We start from the raw sequence: 15789 nt of genomic DNA on the forward strand, positions 1-15789 counted from the left end.
GACCTGATGAAGGAAGCAACCATGTTAAAGACTGTGGGGCCAGGAACTATGGGGTTCCCCTGGACCTTGAGGGTCCTCTAGCCGAAGCCAACAAAAAGCCAGGGTCCTCAGCCACATAGCAGTGCAGGAAGCACTTCTGCCAGCCATCAGAATGAGCTCAGAGTGGTACTTTCCTGAGATGAGCCTCTACATAGAAACTAGCCAGCCGGTGCCTTGTTCACAAGTTTAGAGGGGTGTGAGAGACCCAGCCAGATCCCTGGACCCTCGGCAACCAGGAAGTGATAAATGCATGCCATTTAATGCACTGTATTTGTGTTGATTGCTTACATAACAACAGGAAACAAATATATTTTAAATAGATATAATTTACTTTATACTAAATTCTAATTTTCCTAGGGACAAAAGCAATTATACTGGCCCTGGGATTTAGCTCAGTGGTTCCACCACCTGCCTCACAAGCACAAGGTCCCAAGTTTGATCTCTGGTACTAAAAAAAAAGAAAAGCAATTATACTATCTAAGAAATACGAAGTTATCCTTTTTTGTTGTCATTGTTTGTTTTTTGACACAGGGTCTCACTATGTAATTTAGGCTGGCCTTGAACTCACAGTGATCCTCCTGCCTCAGCCTCCCAAATCCTGGGATCACAGGTGTGCACCACCATGCCTGGCTTGAGGTTCTTACTTTATTTCAGCCTAATGAGGTTGTATATCAAACAGAGAATTTTTTTCTTTTAAGCTAGGGCTTGGGTGGGTTTTTTTTCTTTTCTTTTCTTTTCATACATCACTAGTAGAACATCATGAGCCCTTTATATAGCGCTCTGTGCCTTAAATGGAGAGCTCTTGGGCTAGCATATCCCCTTGATTTGGGTCACACATTTCCTATTCTGTCTGATTTGAATCTGCTACCCCTTCTCACCTTCCACTAGGTTGCATCTGTTGCTTCCTATTTAGATGTTGCATTTCTCTGACTTTCTTAAGCTATTGTAATTGTCTTTCTACATGGCTCTAAAATTATTTTAATAAGATTGCAAGGGATTTCCCTCAGTGTTGGAGCTCAGAAAATGATACCCAAAGTTTGGTGCATTGACATGCTGAGTACTTTGAACTGAAGGACACAGGAAGGGCATCAAAAAACAAAATCTCCCACTGCCTGCCTCGCAAGCATAAGGTCCTGAGTTCAATCCCCGGTACCAGAAAAAAAAACAAAATCTCTTTCTGACCTTCTCCTGCCTTTCTTTCTCCTGGTCCACTTTCTTCCCCAAGGCAAATCATAGAATCTAAGGATTCCTTTTTTCCTAAGATGAATCAAAGAAACTGGAATCCCTTTCCTCCAAAAACAGCCACAAGACCTAGAAATATTACTCTAACCTTGCCCCCACCTTTCTTTGTAAGAACTGGTCATAAATCATCTTACTGCTTTGTCTGATAGGCGATCACTAGACTCACATTCCAGAAGGGATCCTGCCCTATGTTGGGGAGAAAGAATGCCATACAAAGAGGCCCAGAAGAATCTGAACAGACGTCTGTGCTGGGTTTCCCTGTCAGTCTGTTTTTATTAGCTCATACCCTTTCTATCCCATGACACCTTTTTTGTCCATTCTCCATCAAAACTCACCATAAAGATTTTTCTGAACATTTGCTAGTCTTTAACTCACCATGTAGTCCAGGCTGGGCTTGAACTTGTGGCCATCCTCCTACCTTAGCCTCCTGAGTGCTGGGATTACAGGCATACACCACATCTGGCTTTCTGAGTCTTTCAGTCTTCATTTCTGAGGGCTCCTATGTCATGTGAAACATTGATTAAATAGAGTTGTTGTGCTTTTCTCTTCCTAAGCTGCCTTTTGTTACAGGAGTGTCAACTGTGACCCTTCTGATAAGTAAGAGAAGGTATCACATATTTCCCACCCTTACACCACACATACATTATTCTCATTAACCCTCCTTGAAATTCATCATTTGGTATCTATTCATCTTTTTGGGTTTTTTTCCTTTAGGTCATAAATACATACAAAGATTTAGATAGCAGCTGTTGTGATTTAGGTTACTTTCAGAGGTGATCTGACTGGAAGAAAGGGGTGGGTCACTGGGGCTGTGACCTGAAAAGGTGCATTCTCATCTCTTGCTCGTCCTTTCCCTCTCTGCTTCATGATCACCGTGGGTTAAGCAGCTTTCAGCTTTCCTCTGCCATGCCACTCTACCATGCCATTTCTACTTGAGCCAGCCAACCATGAACTGAACCCACTCAAACACTGAGTCAAACAAACCTCTCCTTTAAGTTTCAGACATTGTATCAATATTTTGTTCCAGCAATGGGAATGTGACTAGTATAGCAACTGTTTGAATTCTGCGTGCTACATACTAGAAACAAATAAAACATTTGATAAAACTTCCAACCTAGAAAGATGGAACAAAACAAGCAGAAAAAGGAAACTTGGTGGTGTAGGAGGTAAAAATATTTTTAATTGGTCCACATTTCATTAACTGCTCTAATAAGCCCTTACTCTTAGACTTAGCTCAACCAACCAGTGGACAAGGACACGCTGTGGGCTGTACAAACACTCACTCTAGAAATAAGGTCCTGGGGTAGAGAGGTAATTGCAAACAAGTCTTCCAAAATCCCAGAAGCCAAAAAGATAAAGATAACTACAAAGAGAAATTCAGAGGGAGGAGGGGACAAAAAGGAAAAGGGGGAAAGGAAACAACAGGTGTGGGATGAAGTAGATTGCTTGGGATAGACTGTGAACCCCAGATCCCAGGCCATGGGAGATGGGGACAGGGACTCCTGCAAGTTAGGAATAAAGGCAGACAGCTTCTCACCTGGAGTGTGCTTGTCTCTGTATGGCCACCACTCTTGCATGAGTTTGGATTAAAAGACTCACTTTAAGGGCCGGGGATTTAGCTCAGTGTTTCCAGGGCCTGCCTCAAAAGCACAAGGTCCTGAGTTCTATCCCTGGTACCAAAAAAAAAAAAAAAAAGTCTCACTTTCACTGCCTTCGGAGCCCAATTTCTGTTTGGGGGAGGGTCTGGACAAGTGAGATCATTTCTTACAGTGGAAACAAACAGATATAGAAGAAAACAAAATAGTAAGTTAAAAAAAACTAGTAAGTAGGCCAGGGATTTAGCTCAGTGGTTTCACCACCTGCTGTACAAGCGCAAGGACCCAAGTTCGATCCCCAGTACCAACAAAAAAACTAGTAAGTAATATTCTTGGAAATAATAGAAAATTTTGCTTCTATAAAAATGACTGGAGTACTATGAAAAATAAATAAAGACCTATACTTAGAAGTTTAAAAATTTGAAAACTGAAATCAAATATAGTCTGTATTTTTTTTCTGGTACCGGGGATTGAACTCAGGACCTTGTACTTGTGAGGCAGGCAGGGTGCCACTGAGCTAAATCCCTGGCCCTGTATTTCTTTTCTTTTCTTTTTGATACAGCGTCTCACTATGTAGTTCAGGCTGACCTTGCATACACTTTGTACTCTAGACTGGCCTTGAACTCACAGCAATCCTCCTGACTTAGCCTACCAAGTGCTGGGATTATAGCATTAGCCATCATATCTGACTGAAATAAAACATCTTAATAGAAGAGTTGGGAAGTCAAGTTAAGGTTACCTTCTAACCTCTGGGAGAAAAAGACAGATTAAAAAAGGAAAGAAAAGAGCCAGTTACATGAACACAAAGAATCAAGCCAAGAAAGAGAAAAGAAAGAAAATGGAAGACAGAAACTATTCTAAGGAAAAAATGTAAGAAAATGTCCCAAAACTGAAGGACACAGAATCTCCAGATTGAAAAGGCTCTCTGAATGCCTAGCATCATGGGTATTTCAGAACTTCAGGAATAAATAGGCAACCTTAAACCCTTGCAGTGACCAAACAGGTTGAATATAAAATGAAGAGAATCGGAGTGCTTTGAGACTTCTTAACACCCCCTGATGGAGGGAATACGTAACTCCTGTATAATGACCCAGCCAAACCATGAAGTAAGTATGAGAGAGACTAAGACACTTTCCTTTCTTGCAGCTTCCCAGGGCTGTGCTCTGGTACACACAGACAGGAAACCAGGGGGAAAACACCACTGGGTCCCTGAAGAGAAGAAACAGCTGACTAGAGAGGGGAATTTGTGGGACAGCAGCTATGCAGAAAGCTCACCAACCTGGCCAGGCTGCAGTAGGGCGAAGTGCTTGGAGGGAGCCTCCCAGAAGGAAAACAACAAAAAAAGGAGGAAATGAAAGATTACCTAATATGCTTGAGTAATGAACAAAACCCTGACTGAAATTTTTTTGGCAGTACCAGAGATCGAACTCAGGACCTTGCGCTTGCGAGGCAGGTGCAGCAGCACCACTGAGCTACAATCCCAGCCACTGACTGAAATTATTTGATAGAGCAGGTGAGCCACTTGGGAAAACATTGCAGATAGAACATAGAATTTTAAAAATCATTAATTCCAGAAAAAAGTTTAGCTGAAATACAATACAATACGTAACAAATAAGATCGTCACTAAGCCTATTTGCAGTCATAATGATACAGTGACTACTGATTTGTCTGGAAGAATGAGAGAAAGTGGGAGATAATCATAGACTAAGTCATCACCTATCTAGTAGGAAATTAATAGTTTCAAATTAGTAAATAGAGAAATGAAAGCATATTACTAAGAAATATGAAGATAAATGCCAGTTTTTAAAAACCAAGCTAAATTAGATCAAAAATAGTTGTTTCTGGGGTAACAGAGGATGCATTCTTGTTATGATCTTCTAACACTATTTTGAACATCTGCTGTATGCTAGACTTATACCTCGTTGTCCCCAGTACCCCCATCATCAGAGCCTGCTCTCTCCCAAAGAGACACATGGTGGTCCCTTTTATGTGTCCCCCAGGACCCTGCTCAAGCCGCCATTGCTTCTTTCATTTTTATCATCAGTCAATCACCCTCTCTACTGACTTCTTTTCCTTGGCTTATAATGGTGTCTAAGAACTTCCAGGTTGGCAAATGGACTGGACAACTTGGGCTTCATTCCCTGGATTGTGATCTCATTCCTTGGCACAGATTATCATTGGAACACTACCCACTACTAATGAGCTGTCTGTGGGCATAGCTCCAGGACCTCCCACAAACGGGTACTTGTCAAATATTCTGTATACCACAGCTTGGGGCCCTTAAAGCCAGTCCTGCCTGCAGTGATGGGCGCCTAGGCATCAGAAGTCCAATAACTGTGGGAATCACTGTAATACAGAGAGAACTGAGAAGGAAGAGTCAAGAGTGACATTAAAGAGTGCAGGGTCATTATTGACATTGTGAACTCAGCCACAGGACAGTTGGTGAGAGAGCTAAGGAAGATGACACATTTGGCTTTCAACAAATTGAGTTTGAAGTTTATAGAATTGGATAGTAAAGCAGAGTGGGCAGATGAATCATGATTCAGAAACACGGAAATATAATGGGAAAGGCTTTGGAGTTAACACATACTACTAGATTCTTATTACAGTTCTGGCAGTTACTAACTGAATGACCATTGGCAAGTTACTTAACGTAGGTTTTCTGAGCCTCAGTTTTCTCCGTGACAAAGTGAGAATTGTGTCTTGAACAGAAAGCACGCATGACAAGTTTGTGGTGTCACCAGAGAAAGGCCTCCTCTGAATCAAAAAGAACCACCTGCCTGTTGTGGGAAAACTAGTGATGTCGAGAGTACAGATCAGTGCACTGGTTGCTGAAGATCAAGAATAGTGCACTCACAGGCAGGCACCTACAGGAAGGAGAATAGAGGCCAGAGAGAAATGGAGCAACTTAGGAAATGTTTGGGAGATAGAACTAGTAGGGTGAGGAATGGACTGGGTCATGTGATTGTGTAGCAGCTGATGTCAATGGGCCACGATTAGGCCCTATGTTCATGCTCTGTCTTCTGTTCTAAGAGCCAACATCTATAATGAGATACAGAAACACTTAAGATTTACATTGCTCTGGGGAGGGCCCTAGCAAATTACTCTCGAGATAGAAGTGTGAATACTCCAGCTTCCTTGTCATGGATCCACACTGCCTCAAGGTCTGCCTAGCTCAGAATTCCTCCATGGAACTGAGCCTAGCTTACCTCCTGTGGACCTATGTTTGATATTCAGTACTCGTTTGGCTTCTTTCTCTTCCCTGTCACTCGCCCTCACTCCCTTATCATTTTTACCTGGTGATGCTTCCCAATAAATCATTTCCTATGAATCCTCTTTTCAGGGACTGCTTCAGTGGAGTCTGTCCTCACACAGTAGAGTAGACCCTAGTACCACCTATTAACTTTCCTTCTGGGTACATGGTGACATGGTATTTCCTGGCCTCCTGTGGTTGGGGTGGGGCAAAGTTAACAGGGCTAGGAGAAATGATACATGTCTCACCCCTGCTGAGCATCACATTGCTTCTGAGCTCTGGCCCCTCTCTTGGGGCCCAAGAGTACTGCAGACTGTGGCTGCTCTGTCCTTTTGAGTCCTAGAGTAAAAAAAGGAAAAGTGAAACAGAAGCCCCAGCTCTAACTCCATAGTCAGTGAGAAATAAACTTCTATTGCAATAAATCACTGAGATGGGTCTGTTTGTTACTGCAGCATAACCTAGCACATTCTAATAAGTATGGATAGCAAGAAAAAGAGAAGACTCAAATGTGACTAAGATTTCTGATTTGAGCTATTTGATGGAGGGTGTTAAAATTCTTTGGAGTTGGGAAAAGGAGGGTGAGAGCAATACTGGGGTATTTTTGTTTGTTTGTTTTTTAAGATGAGGAATTAAATGTAGTTTTAGACATTTTGAGTTTGAGCTTCTTGTGGGCACCCAAATGGAGATGTAGAGAAGGCAACTGGTAAGTGGTCTTGAATGTCTGAAGGGTGATCAGGGATGGAGACAGATATTTGAGACATAAGAATTAAGTTAGGAAAATAGAACTAGAAAACAGGACCATGGGGAAAATAGAATGCATATGTGCTAATGATAAACATTAACATAAAAGCTATTATTGAGTCAGATGTGAGGGTGCGCACGTGTAATTCCATCTACTTGGGAAGCTGAGAAAGAAGGATTACAAGTTTGAGGCCAGCCTGGGCCACTTAGCAAGGCCTTGCTCAAACTAAAAATAAAAAGGCCAGGGATATAGCCTAGTGGTAGAATGTCTAGTGTGTGTGAGATAGTGGGGTAAGTTCTCAGTACAGAAAGAGGAAAGAGAAGAAGGAGGAGGAGAAGAAAGAGAAGAAAAGGAGGAAGAGGAAGAAGAACGCTATGACTGAAATTTAAATTGAGAGTTGAGCTTTCTGACCAGAGCAATAAGGTACATGCTTAAGATACATGTATTGGAGAGGGCCGCGAGGTCTGGTGGGTAAGTAGACGCCAGAAGTGCCGGGCTCTCTGGGCTCGCGGTTGGCGGTGAGCAGTGGAGAGAGCGGCGCTGAGGGTCGACTAGGCCTCCTGCAGGGAAATGGCCTGATCGCCTAGGAGCAGGAAACCGGGAGAAATGGCTTCCCTTGGATGCAGCTCTCCAGCGCGCTAGGTATTTCAGAATCAAAACTTGGAAAAATAATTAGGAATGGCTGTGGAAGAACTCCAGTCCATAGTAAAGAAATGTCAAATCTTAGAAGAGCATGACTTTAAGGAAGAAGAGTTTGGCCTATTTCAGTTAGCAGGCCAAAATGCATAGAAGAAGGGCACATAGATCCGCTATTAGAAATTATTCAAAATGAAGAGTAAGGTCGTCATCAAAACTATGGGCTGGAACTTTGTTGGTCCTGTTGTTCGGTGCCTTTTAAGGAGTGATAAAGAAAATGATAAAAGAAAGAAATATTTTCTAGTTCTTGATTTACTGGTAAAGTTAGGTAATCCAAAGGAATTATTGTTGGGTTTGCTCGAACTGATTGAAGAGCCCCCTGGAAAACAGATATCCCAAATTATTCTTCTTTTACTTCAGCCATTACAAACTGATTCAGAAACTTCCTAACAAGGCATATTCAGTTGGATTAGCATTATCTACCCTTTGAAGTCAACTGTCTCTTCTTCCTGTTCCTTACTCAAAAGAACAAATACAAACAGATGACTATGGCCTTTGTCAGTGTTGCAAGGCCTTAATAGAGTTCAGTAAACCTTTTGTGGAAGAAGTCATTGATGATAAAGAAAACAAGGAAAATGAAAACAAAAAAATTAAAGGATGAATTACTGAAATTTTGTTTTAAAAGCTTGAAATACCCTTTGCTGACAGCACAATTCCTTGAACAATCTGAAGAAGCAGGAAATAATCTCTTGAGGTGCTTTGCATCTGAAATAATAGGTTTTTTATCAGCAATTAGATACCCTGTTCCAAAAATTATTTTTAATCATGGAAGGAAAAAGAGGATATGGAATTACCATGAATTTGAGGAAGAAGAAGACAAACAATTAGCAGACTCTATGGCCTCTCTGGCGTATCTAGTATTTGTTCAGGGCATCAAAATTGATCAGCTGCCAGTGGTTTTAAGCCCTTCATACATTTTGCAGTTAAATATGGGGCATACTGAAGTCTTCTTGCAAAGAACAGGGGAGTCTGTTTTGTCCAAAGGATTGGAACTACTGAAGAATGGTTATTGAGAATAGAAGATAACAGTCTGCTTTACCAGTACTTAGAAATCAAGAGTTTCCTTACTGTACCTCAGAGCTTACTTAGTCAAAGTAATGACACTTTGCCCCATTAAGACATTGAGGAAAAAAAGGTTTAGCCATGCTTCAGTTGTATATTAGCAAGTTGGAGTCACAAGGCAAATATACATTATTTAGGTGCTTATTGAATACAAGTAATCACTCAGGTGTGGAGGCCTTTATTATTCAAAATATCAAAAATCAAATTGATATGTCATTTAAGAAAACACCTAACAAATGGTTTACAGGACCACAGCTGATTTCTCTTTTAGATTTGGTACTGTTTCTCCCAGAGGGTGTTGAAACAGATTTACTACAAAACTCAGATAGGATTATGGCTGCATTAAATTTATTGAGGTAGGAGCTGGGGATTTAGCTCAGTGGTTTCACCGCCTGCTGTGCAAGCTCAAGGACTGGAGTTCAATCCCCAGTACCATAAAAAAGAAAGAAAGAAAAAGAAAGAAATTGCTAAATTTATTGAGGTATTTGGCTATCAAAGATAATGAAAATGACAATCAAACTGGATTGTGGACAGAACTTGGAAAGACAGAATAATTTCTTAAAGCCACTTCATATAGGTTTAATATGTCAAAAGCACACTATGAAGCAGAAATTAAAAATAGCCAAGAAAATAACCAAGTAGTTCAAAAGTCTAAGGACCTTTGTTCTGTAACACTAGGTAGAGAAGAGATCGCTAATATGCCTCCTGAAATGCAGCTTAAGGTCTTACATTCAGCTCTTTTCACATTTGATTTGATTGAAAGTGTTCTAGCTTGAGTAGAAGAACTCATTGAAATAAGAACAGTCTATCTCTGAAGAAAATGTTGGAATAAAGGAAAAGTTCTACTTCCTAAATAAAAATTAATAAAATACCAAAAAAAATACATATATTGTATCACATGCCTCTCACTTGTGGAAAGAGGTTAGCATAGCCATCCTACAAGAAAGGGAACTCTGAGTAACTACTTTTAAAATTATGATACACTGAGTTTTAACTGTTGTTATTCTTATTATTTTGTTACAAAATGTTTTTTCATAAAAAGTGTAAAGGGACCTATTGAGTCAGTTTGAAAATAGTAAAACACATGCACTTTTATGTAGTCATGAAGTTTCTGTGTGTATGATGTCAACACTCAGGATAAATGTATTCAATTATAAAAATCTTTTGTTTCAAAACCAGAAACTGTACGGACTGGGGATTTAGCTCAGTGGTTCCGCCACCTGCCTCATAAGCTCTAGGACCCAAGTTTGATCCCCGGTACCAAAAAACCCCAGAAACTGGAGTTCCCATTGTCCCCCTCCTATTTCTAGTAGAGTAACTTCTGAGTAAACATCTTGGAGTATTTCATGATCAAACGTTTTTTGAAACATTGTAGGTAATCTTCCCCAAGTATCATTTTCCTGGGCTGGATTTCTTTTTTTCTTTTTTTCTTTTTTTTGCCAAACCAGAGATTGAACTCAGGACCTTGCACTTGCTAGGCAAGCATAGCACCACTGAGCCACATTCCCATTAGGCTGGTATTCTGATATAAATAAATGCTACATGTATCTCTCAGGAAGGGTTTAAGGTGAAATCATTCTCTGTAATTCCCAAGAAAGTGATAAGGTAAAAGCTACTCTTGAAAGCTGACATGCTTAATTGACGTTCTTGGCTGGACAGGAGACTGCTGGACTCCATGTGGAAGGGAGTCCCAGGGTTATCTAGAATGCAGGACTTTTCCCCAGGAAGCAGCTCTGGACCTTTCCCAGCATCTGGCTTAGCTATCTCAGCTGTCTCATGAAGTTCTGTGGCTTAGAGCCCATCTTGATCTCCCTGGGTTTGGACAGGGCCGCTCTGTATTTGCCAGAATTTTCCCTGAATAGTGACTGCTGCTCCTTTTACAGTCAGGAAAATTTCCCAACAAGTATGACAATGTCTTCAGTAGAGCAGAAGGGAATAATCAAGCACAGAGGGGCCTGGAAGTGATTTTAATCCCTAAGAGTTATGCTGCAAGATAACTATAATACTTAGCTATTGTGCTTGGTAGGGTTTTATTTCACAGAACAGCAATTCAACTCAGTTCACTGAACATACATAGTCTTTGGTAAAAAATTCATTTGTTAGGGTCTGGTAAGCTTTATGAAAGCAAAAGAAGAATAATTCTGGAATACATGTAAAACATTAGCATTTGAAAAAACAAACAGCCATAAAAAGGAAACTAGATAAAAATAAAAGAAAATGAGTAAAATGAGTAGTGCTTCCTACCTGCTAGGTACTGGTTTTCGTTTTTTGTGCCAGCACTGGGGATCAAATCCTGGGCCTTACACATGCTAGGCAAGCACTGTTCAGTGAGATACACCCCTAGCCCTAGGCAATATTTTAAGTACATTACGTATACTAACTTGTTTGATAATATTACCTTCATTTTAGAGATGAGGAAACTGAAGAACATAAATTTTTAAGTTAAAAATATAAGCTATGGACCAGGAGAATAACACACACACACACACACACACACACACACACACACACACACAGAGGCCCTGCCAAACAATACATAGACTAGAAAAAAAGGAGAAAAATGAGCTAATGAGCAAGGGATATGAAAGGAAGAGGAAACTCAAGTGTCCAGTAAACATAAAAAAGATGTGAAATCTCACTACTATTAGAGAAATGCAAAGCAGAACAATAATGAGATAACATTCCCATTGCATCTGACTATCAAATATGTAAGCATGACAATATCAAATGTTAGTAAGAATGAAGAACAACTGCAACATTATTACATGGTGGTGGCAGCATTAATTGCCACACTTTGAAGAACAATTTGCCTTATTTAGTAAAGGTGACTCTTATGATTTAGTAACTCCATCTCAGTGGCAAAATATCCAAGATAAACAACTTGAAAGGAGGAAAGATTTACATTGGCTTATGGTTTTAGTGGTTACAGTCCACGGTCACTTGCCTTGGTTACTTTGGGCCTTTAGTGAGGCTGAATGAACATCATAGCTGGAAGCATGTGGTAGAGCAGAGCTGCTCACCTCAGAGCAGTCAGGGAGTAGAGAGAGAGGGAGGAAGGGTACAGGCTCAGAATATTCCCTTTCATGGCACACACACCCCTTCTTCCAACTAGACGCACCTCCTAAGCTTTCCACCAGTTCCTAATAGTGCTCCCAGCTGGGGATAAATCTTTCAACACATGAGCCTTTGGGGGACATTCTAGATTCACTGCTCAACATATGTCTAGAAAATATGAGCCCATGAGCACAAGGACACATGGATGAGAAAGGCTGTTGAACACTGTTTATGATGACTACCTATTGAACCCATCTTAATTTGTGCCTCTAGAAGTGTGAGGGTTTAGGTCAAGAATATTTCTCAAGGCTTCATGCTGTCACGGGCAGAACTTTAGAAAGGTGATTGAATCACGGGGGCAATAGAGCTGACTTCTATTGGGCAGTGTGGTCTAATTGGAAGAGACAGGTCACTGGGGATATGACCTGGAAGGGTGCGTCTCCCTTCCTGACTCCTCCCTTTCTGTCTGCTTCAGGTCACCAAGATGTGAACAGCTGTCCTCTGCCTGGGCCCTTCCACCATGCCATTCTGCCTGGGAGCCAGCTGACCATGGACTGTAATGTGGGTCCAAATAAACATCTTTCAGTTGTGGGCATTTGTCCCAGCCAAGACAAAAGTGACTAAGACAAGGAGACAAGTTGTAATCAACTCAAATGCTAGAATAATCTACCGTGATGGAAATTAATGATGTGTACCTGCCAGCGTGTGTCTCTACTCACCCCACTCATTGCCTGTGGCCCCTGGTCTTACCAAAAAAATTATATATGATCTCACTGTCAATAAGGCATGCACAATTGATTGTATTTATTTATAAAATTAGTTATTCCCATATTTGTTACTGAGATTGCCTAACATTTTCATTTTGAGACTGTCCATATTCCTCAGTCACATATTTATACACAATTGGTTGGTTTTTCTCCTTCAGAAGGTTAATCCCACTCAACCATGGTGAATGCAGCTGGCTTGTTTTATTCTGTGGCAGCCCTCTTTCTAAATTGCTGGTTGTAGACATCTCTGTGTGACCTCCATATAGAAAAAAGAGCCTTGCGTGAGCAAGTTTTGAAAGACAGTTGGAGTTCACCCAGCAGACTGTGGCAGGTGAGAGTTTTTGAGCCAAGTAATGAAATATTTAAAAGCACAGTGATGTGAAACAGCTGGGCTTGTGCGAGGACAGATGGGCAGTGTATAAAGCTCTGGGTGTGACTGCAGCAGTGTCAAGGCCAAGTCCTGACACTATGGAGTCAGCCTGACACTATGGAGTCTGTCTCTGGGCGGTGGGGAAGGGACACACAAACCGGGTGCTAGCCCTTGACTCTTCTGGGTGGTCACAATCTTGCTTCTGCACCACTTCCCCGAGGTCTTTTCCTTATCACTGTGAGTAATAAAGTTGAGATCATAATTTTGAAAAACTATGCTGAAAGGACACCATTTGGAAGAATATGCTTAGGAGGAGCACTTTTCCTTTTGGTTTCCTGCTGTAGAGCTCTCTGAAAAGGGGCCAGAGTAGCTGGAGAGGAGGCTAGAGGCGGAGGTAGGCAGAGGCCTGCACACAAAGGGCTTGGATGGCGGGTGCAGAGCTTGCACCTCACCTGGTCTGGGATGCAGCAAAAGGCGCTAGGCGAGGGGGTGTGCACCTTCTGAATAAAAACACCACACTGGAAAGCAGGGACGTAGCCTCACGTAGGCATATGTGCACATGTGGAGATAGATCCCTTATATGTAGTCACACCAGGTAGATTTTTCGAGTATGTATAAAAATATATACACAAATAATTGCTTAATTTACTCCTAAGGATTGAATATATATATATTATAGTTGAATATACATATGGGTACATTGGTGTACATGTATATACAAAGAATGTGATACCCATATGTGTGTATTATATATGTACATCTGCATATAACATACCTATATACGGCCACAAAGCAAAACAATCATAGAGAAACAGCGACAGAGACAGAGAGATGGAGGAACGGTGTGGACACATTCCCAACTATCAACAGCAGTTTCCTCTGAGGGCTGGGTTGGAGAAGGACTTTCAGTTGCTATCTTATAGCCTTTGATAGTGTTTGAATTTGCTATGAGCATACATAAAACCTCAAAAGCATAAAATCTTTAGACTGTCAGGCAAACTCAGGCTAACAGAGTCTATAATCTTAAGGAAATATCTGATGTTTCCAGGAGTTGTGGCAGCAGAGGCAGGGGTGGAAGCAGCTAGGCTGCAGGAGGGTGGTGGTGGGGACAGGCTGCAGATAAGGCCAGAGGGCCTTGGAGTAGATCCAGGAGAGAATGAGACACGAGTGGTGTGTGCTTTCACCGCAGAGGCCTTGGTCCTGCTGTTCCCCAAACCTGGAGTCTGTTGTCCGCAAGCCCGCTCGCAGACCTAGGTTCAGGAGCCTGGACCGGGAGGGTAAGGCGCAGGGTCACCAGCCGACTCCAGGGAGGTTTCAGGAATGCTTCCACTTTATTGAGGAACTACACAAGCTTATATAGCAGATTAAAAGGGCGGTTACATAGGCGGGGTTATGACAAATTTAGACTTGGCATAATTTGATTGGATACAGAAAGGAATACAATCATACACAATGGAGAACATATGACATCCTCTTATTAATTGAATTTATTCTAAACCATATAGGGTGATTGTCTGGGTGAGGCTAAGGAGTCACGACCCAAGGAGTGAGGAGGTATGGTCGACTTGATCTAGTTTCTACACACTGGAGTGAGCTTGCTCAACTCTGTGTTTGTCTCTGAGCATGCTCAAGAGACTGGAGTGCAGCATACTTGACTCAGCCAGACCTGAACTTCTCCTTCAAGAGTCCACCCAGCACCCCAACTTCTCCCCCCTGCTAAGATACTGCTGGTCCTTCAAGGCTGAGTTCCAATCCTCAGCTTCCGAAACCATTTCGTTTCTTCAAGGACATTGCTTCTTGTCCTATTGTGTTCCTTGTTACTTATATCTCTCAAATGGATTGTAACAACTTTGAAGGTAAGAACCATTTCTCCACCTTTTTTTTTTTTTTTTTTTGGTTTTTTTTTGGTACCGGGGATTCAACTCGGGTCCTCGCGCTTGCACAGCAGGCGGCAAAACCACTGAGCTAAATCCCCAGCCCCTAAGAACCATTTCTTAGTCAAACAAAAAAGGAAAAAAGAAAACAAAGACTCACACAAGACTGTCACACATAGATTCTCAATGAAAGTCATTCAAAAGCACAGGACCCATGATGAATGTGATCGTTATGTACTGCAAACATGTACTAATAAAAAATGTATCTTATTCTGAGATAGAAAGCTTTTTAAAGCGGTAATTGCTAGGTGCAGTTGTGCCATCTGTTGTCCTAGCAACTTGGGAGGCTAAGACAAGATGATCCTTTGAGTCCAGGAGTTGGGGCCAGCCTAGGCACCAAGCCAACCCTATCCTGAGAGAGAGAGAGAGAGAGAGAGAGAGAGAGAGAGAGAGAGAGAGAGAAGCTGAGAGAGAAGCTGAGAGAGAAGCTGAGAGAGACTTTTCTGTCTCCCTTAACCTAAATAAGTCCTTATTTTAAAACTTCTTCAGGTGATACCAGCAGGCAGCCAGGGTTAAAGATTTACTGATCTGTGTCCTTGACTTGCACCCCAAGGGAATTTCCTTTGAACTCTCTTACCAAAGAAAGATCAAAGACTTCACAGGGATTCTCACAATCTCATTTGGTCATTTGGCTGGTTTTTTAAGTCCTCCTCCTTCTACCAATATTGTAGCAATGTTTATTTTATCTTATTTTATTTTTGGTTTCTGAGACAGTCTCCCTATGTAGTTCAGGCTGGCCTTCAATTCACTATGTAGCCCAGGCTGGCTTTGAACTTGCAGCAACCCTCCTGCCTCAGCCTCCCTAGTGCTGGGATTACAGGCATGCGCCACCACACGTGTGCCACCATGCCTGGCATTACACTGCATTATTATGGCAATGGTTGTCTAGTATATGCCTACTTGTTCTTCAAACATTAGTTGTACTAATGTATCCTCAAATTATTGTAGACAGCTAAGTTAGTTAGAAATATTATGGGCAGTCAGACAGAGCTGGGCCTTCAAAGTCAGTGCAGAAGATAAGAACATGTCACAAC

General features: G+C 41.6%; 1 pseudogene across 1 annotated transcript; it reads left to right on the forward strand.

Moving 5' to 3' along the window:
• The first annotated feature begins 4582 nt into the window (after window positions 1-4582).
• LOC101715789 (glomulin pseudogene) lies at window positions 4583-9428 on the forward strand (annotated as a pseudogene). Its single transcript, XR_015448037.1, has 2 exons — window positions 4583-8986; window positions 9112-9428. The product of XR_015448037.1 is annotated as a glomulin pseudogene (transcript).
• The last annotated feature ends 6361 nt before the right edge of the window (window positions 9429-15789 follow it).

Source organism: Heterocephalus glaber, unplaced genomic scaffold (assembly GCF_053883595.1).
Source record: "Heterocephalus glaber isolate CG9 unplaced genomic scaffold, H.glaber_assembly_v1.0 deba00001788, whole genome shotgun sequence".
Taxonomy (NCBI): domain Eukaryota; kingdom Metazoa; phylum Chordata; class Mammalia; order Rodentia; family Bathyergidae; genus Heterocephalus; species Heterocephalus glaber.